Source organism: Hyla sarda, chromosome 11, assembly GCF_029499605.1.
Source record: "Hyla sarda isolate aHylSar1 chromosome 11, aHylSar1.hap1, whole genome shotgun sequence".
Taxonomy (NCBI): domain Eukaryota; kingdom Metazoa; phylum Chordata; class Amphibia; order Anura; family Hylidae; genus Hyla; species Hyla sarda.
Genome location: NC_079199.1, coordinates 72,166,500 through 72,172,561, shown reverse-complemented (window position 1 = coordinate 72,172,561; position 6,062 = coordinate 72,166,500).

The window sequence follows — 6,062 nt, the reverse complement described above, 5'->3', positions numbered from 1 at the left end:
CTGAGTTGTCCTTGATCCTGGACTTTTTGATCTCTCGATCTTCTCTGGTCGCCCTCTGTGCGCTTAGGCGTTCTAGCTAATTGTTCCCTGCTATTGCAGTGTTGTCATATTTTTTGGTCACCAATGGTTTTAGTTTTCATGTGTTCCTTTGCTATGGCTTTGGAGTCGGGCGGTTGCTCTTCCGGTGGTTCTCCCTTGGCTGTGTTCTTTTCCATAGTCCCTCTGGAGGCCCTAGCAATGGACTGCCCATGCCTTGGTTCATGGTCCGCTTCGGTGGTCTTGGCCTCCGCATTGGCTCATTGGTCAATGGTTTCATTGCTGCGAGATGACCCTTCTTGCTGCTTTTGTGAGTATGCTTTTACACGCTGCCTCTCTTCTCTTTGTATACGCCATGGTTAAGTGCATCTCCTTGAATGTACAGGGATTGAACTCCCCTTCTAAGAGGCGCTTGTTGCAAAGGGATTTGGTTGGGCGGCGTGCCAATGTAGCTTTCCTTCAGGAGATGCACTAGACCATTCTGGATCCTTCCAATTTCTTCATCATCTCTTTCCCCAGGTGTAATCTGCTGTTTCTGATAGGAAAACTGCTGGGGTATCCATCCTAGTCTCCAGATCCTGCCCCTTGCAAGTCTCTTCTTCCTTTCTTGATCCCCAGGGGCGTTATGTTATTGTGAAGAGTGTTCTAGGTGGGGTCCCACTGTTACTCTGTAATGTTTATGCCCCCAACACTTCCCAAATCCCTTTCCTGCGTAGAGTCCTTGCTAGGCTTCATAAACTTCCTTCTTCTGTTTGGCTTTTGGGTGGGGACTTTAACCTTATCTTCTCTCCGTCACTGGACCGTCATTCTCTCACTTAGCTATAGCTAAGTTGCTGCTAGGTGTTGTATTCAGGGTCCAGTTTACTCCTAAAGCACTAGTGTAACATTTGCTTTAAGGACAGCACCCAAAAAAGCCCTTTTTAGGGCTGAAAGATATCAGTCCTGGTTGGGAGGGATCCGCTGGTTAAAAGGGGTACTCCAGAATCAAACTTAAGTTCCTTCAAGCAACTATCTACTACAGTATTCAAAGGGCTGAAAGATATCAGTCCGTTAGTCTTGCAACAGCTGGAGGCACCCTGGTTGGGGACCACTGCATAAAAGGGGAACTCCGCTGGCACGTTTTTTTGCTCAATGTCACACTAGTGCAAATCACATTAGGTGTGACAGTTGTGCAAATTAAAAAAAATTACCTTTTTTGGCTGTTAAATAAAATCAGCCGTCACTGTTAGTTCACGTCACAGTTGCCATTTTTCCTGCCTGCAGGGCAAATTGTGTCACCCTAGTGCAAATCACATTAGGTGTGACAGTTGTGCAAATTAAAAAAAAAAACTTTTTTGACAGTTAAATAAAATCAATCGTCACTGTTAGTTCACATCACAGTTGCCATTTTTCTTGCCTGCAGGGCAAATTGTGTCACCCTAGTGCAAATCACATTAGGTGTGACACTTGTGCAAATTTAACCAAAAAAATGACAGGCAGAGGAAGGCCATCCCGTAGGGGCCGTTGTGGTGCTGGGATTCCCTTTGGCCCTAAAATGGCCAGTGTTCAGAGGCCACGTACTCTGAACCCTCAAAGTTCTGAGGACTTAGTTGACTGGCTATCACAAGACACCCAATCTACTACTAAAGCTTCCGCTCGGAACATTGACGCACCATCCTTCTCCTCCTCTAGCTTAGCTTCGGGTACCTCTCATGCTACCACTTGCCCGCCTGCCGCCACCACCAACACTAGCACCACAGCAGCTTTACTTGATCCGTCAGAGGAGTTATTTACACATCAGTTTGAAGACATGAGTGATGCACAACCATTATTGGCAGTGGATGTGGTTAACAGGGATATGTCTCAGTCAGGCAGCATTACACACATGGACGTACGGTGTGATGATGATGTTGTACCCGCTGCTTCCTTTCTTGAGGTGTCAGATAGCAGTGAAGGTGTTGATGATGACGATGTGTCCGTGGATGCCACGTGGGTGCCCACTAGAAGAGAAGAAGAGGGGGAAAGTTCAGATGGGGAGACAGAGAGGAGGAGGAGACGAGTTGGAAGCAGGGGGAGGTCGTCGCAAGGAGCTAGTGGCACAGTCAGACAGCATGCATCGGCACCCAGGGTCAGCCAGACGGGATGGCAATCAACGCATGCTGTTGCCACCACCAGAATGCCGTCATCAGAGAGCTCAGCAGTGTGGCATTTTCTTTGTGTGTCTGCCTCTGACAACAGCGAGGCCATTTGCAACCTGTGCCAGAAGAAACTGAGTCGTGGGAAGTCCAACACCCACCTAGGCACAACTGCTTTGCGAAGGCACATGATGTCACATCACAAACGCCTATGGGATCAACATGTCAGTACAAGCAGCACACAAAGTCAAAGCCGCCATCCTCCTCCTGGTCCACCATCTTCAGCCAGGTCAACCACTGCTGCCCCCTCCTTGCCCCCTCTCAACCATCTGCCTCTCCGTCTCTCACCTTGAGCAGTTCCTGCTCATCTGCCCACAGTCAGGTGTCTGTCAAGGAGATGTTTGAGCGCAAGAAGACAATGTCTCAAAGTCACCCCCTATTCCGGCGTCTGACAGCTGGCTTGTCGGAACTGCTAGCCCGCCAGCTTTTATTATACAAGCTGGTGGAGTCTGAGGCCTTTAAATTTGTAGCCATTGGGACACCGCAGTGGAAGGTACCCGGAAATTTTTTTTTTGCACAAAAGTCAATCCCCAACCTTTCCTCCATTGTGCAAAAGTAAATTATGGCATGTCTGGCACACAGTGTAGGGGCAAGGGTCCATCTAACCACTGATACCTGGTCTGCAAAGCATGGTCAGGGCAGGTATATCACCTACACTGCTCATTGGGTAAACCTGGTGACGGCTGCCAAGCATGGAATGCGTGGCTCTGCAGAGGAGTTGGTGACAACGCCACGACTTGCAGGCAGGCCTGCTGCCACCTCCTCTACTCCTCCTACTCCATCCTCTTCCATAACATCCTCGGCCGAGTCCTCTTCCACTGCACCAGCGCTCCTGTCGGCCCTGAACGCACAGGTGGACCAGTGGCTGACTCCGCACCAACTGGAGATCGGCAAGGTGGTTTGTGACAACGGAACAAATTTGTTGTCGGCATTGAGGTTGGGCAAGTTGACACGTGCTGTGCATGGCACATGTGTGTAATCTGATTGTACAACGCTTTGTGCTCAAGTACCCAGGCTTACAGGATGTCCTGAAGCAGTCCAGGAAGGTGTGTGGCCATTTCAGGCATTCCTACACGGCCATGGCGCACTTGTCAGATATCCAGCGGCGAAACAACATGCCAGTGAGGCACTTGATTTGCGACAGCTTGACATGTTGGAATTCAACACTCCTAATGTTCGACCACCTGCTCCAACAAGAAAATGGCGTCAATGAATATTTGTATGACCGGGGTGCTAGGACATCATCTGCGGAGCTGGGAATTTTTTTGCCACGTTACTGGAGGCTCATGCGCAATGCCTGTAGGCTCATGCGTCCTTTTGAGGAGGTGACAAACCTGGTCAGTCACACCGAAGGCACAATCAGCGACATCATACCGTTTCTTTTCTTCCTGGAGCGTGCCCTGCGAAGAGTGCTGGATCAGGCAGTAGATGAGCGTGATGAGGAAGAGTTGTGCACACCATCACCACCAGAAACAGCATTATCAGCATCGCTTGCTGGACCTGCGGCAATGCTGGAAGAGGATTGTGAGGAAGAGAAGTCAGAGGAGGAATGTGGCTTTGAAGAGGAGGAGGAAGACCAACCACAGCAGGCATCCCAGGGTGCTCCTTGTCACCAATCTGGTTCCCGTGGTGTTGTACGTGGCTGGGGGGAAGAAGATTATACCTTCCCTGACATCACTGAGGACGAGGAACGGGACATGAGTAGCTCGGCATCCGTCCTTGTGCAAATGGAGTCTTTCATGCTGTCGTGCCTGTTGAAGGACCCTCGTATAAAAAGGATGAAGGAGAACGACCTGTACTGGGTGTCCACGCTACTAGACCCCCGGTATAAACATAAAGTGCCTGACATGTTACCGCATTACAGCAAGGCGGAAAGGATTCAGCAGGTCCAAAATAAATTAAGAAGTATGCTGTACACAGCGTATAAGGGTCATGTCACAGCACAACAGGGATCTAACAGGGGAAGAGGTGAAAGTAATCCTCCTCCTCCTCCCACGAACACGCCGGCAAGGACAGGAAGCTGTGCAGACATGCTGTTGATGGAGGACATGCAGAGCTTTTTAAGTCCTACGCATCGTCACAGCACTTCGGGGTCCACCTTCAGAGAACGACTTGACCGACAGGCAGCAGACTACCTGGCCTTAACCGCAGATATCGACACTCTGAGGAGCGATGAACCCCTTGACTACTGGGTGTGCCGGCTTGACCTGTGGCCTGAGCTATCCCAATTTGCGCTCGAACTTCTGGCCTGTCCCGCTTCAAGTGTCCTGTCAGAAAGGACCTTCAGTGCAGCAGGAGGTATTGTCACTGAGAAGAGGAGTCGCCTTGGTCAAAAAAGTCTTGATTACCTCACCTTTCTTAAGATGAATGAGGGATGGATCCCGAAGGGACTGACACTGGGCGATACATTTAACTGAGCAAGGCCTGATCAGATGAGCTGTCTTGGCCTAAAAATGGTCGACACGCTGCTGTATTTGAACTCTGAATGCCGGATGACTTGCGTGACTTATCCGCCACCAACTAGGGTTCAAGCCGCAATGTTTTAGGGCACTTTCTGCCTAGCAAAACAAACAGAAATTTTTCAGGCCGCTGCCACAGCAGCGGTTGCGACAATACCAGATTTTCGAGCCAGGTGTACATGCCTAATTTTTCTGGCCTCTGCTGCTGCACTTGTTATGGTGCTGCAATTTTTATGGCCACTGCTACAGCTGCGACAATACCAAATTTTCCTGCCAGGTGTACATGCCTAATTTTTCTGGCCTCTGCTGCTGCACTTGTTATGGTGCTGCAATTTTTATGGCCACTGCTACAGCTGCGACAATACCAAATTTTCCTGCCAGGTGTACATGCCTAATTTTTCTGGCCTCTGCTGCTGCACTTGTTATGGTGCTGCAATTTTTCTGGCGGCTGCGACAATACCCAATTTTTCATCCATGTGTACATGCCTGATTTTTCTGGTCTCTGCTGCTGCACTTGTTATGGTGCTGCAATTTTTATGGCTGCTGCTACAGCTGCGACAATGCCAAATTTTCCAGCCAGGTGTACATGCCTAATTTTTCTGGCCTCTGCTGCTGCACTTGTTATGGTGCTGCAATTTTTCTGGCTGCTGCTACAGCTGCGGCTGCGACAATACCCAATTTTTCATCCATGTGTACATGCCTAATTTTTCTGGCCTCTGCTGCTGCACTTGCTATGGTGCTGCAATTTTTATGGCCGCTGATACAGCTGCAACAATACTAAATTTTCCAGCCAGGTGTACATGCCTAATTTTTCTGGCCTCTGCTACTGCACTTTTTCTGGTGCTGCAATTTTTCTGGCTGCTGCTACAGATACGGCTGCGACAATACCCAATTTTTCATCCATGTGTACATGCCTAATTTTTCTGGCCTCTGTTGCTGCAATTGTTATGGTGCTGCAATTTTTATGGCCGCTGCTACAGAAGCGGCTGTGACAATACCAAATTTTTCAGGCAAGTGTACATGCCTAATTTTTCAGGTACTCTCTGCTGACATCTCTGTCCATTTTTGCAACCGTGGATATTAAATGTATGCTAAGGGTAGCATGGTGGCTCAGAGGTTAGCACTGCTGCCTTGCAGCACTGGGGCCTTGTTTAAATCCCACTATGTGCTGCCTCAAGGGGGGCTCTAACTATGTGCTGCCTAATATGGGGGAATCTTATGTGCTGCCTAAAGGTGAGCTCTGACTATGTGCTGCCTAACATGGGGGAATCTATGTGCTGCCTAAAGGGGGAATCTTCCTATGTGATGCCTAAAGGGGGGATCTAACTATGTGCTGCCTAAAGGGAGGCTCTAACTATGTGCTGCCTAATATGGGGGAATCTATGTGCTGTCT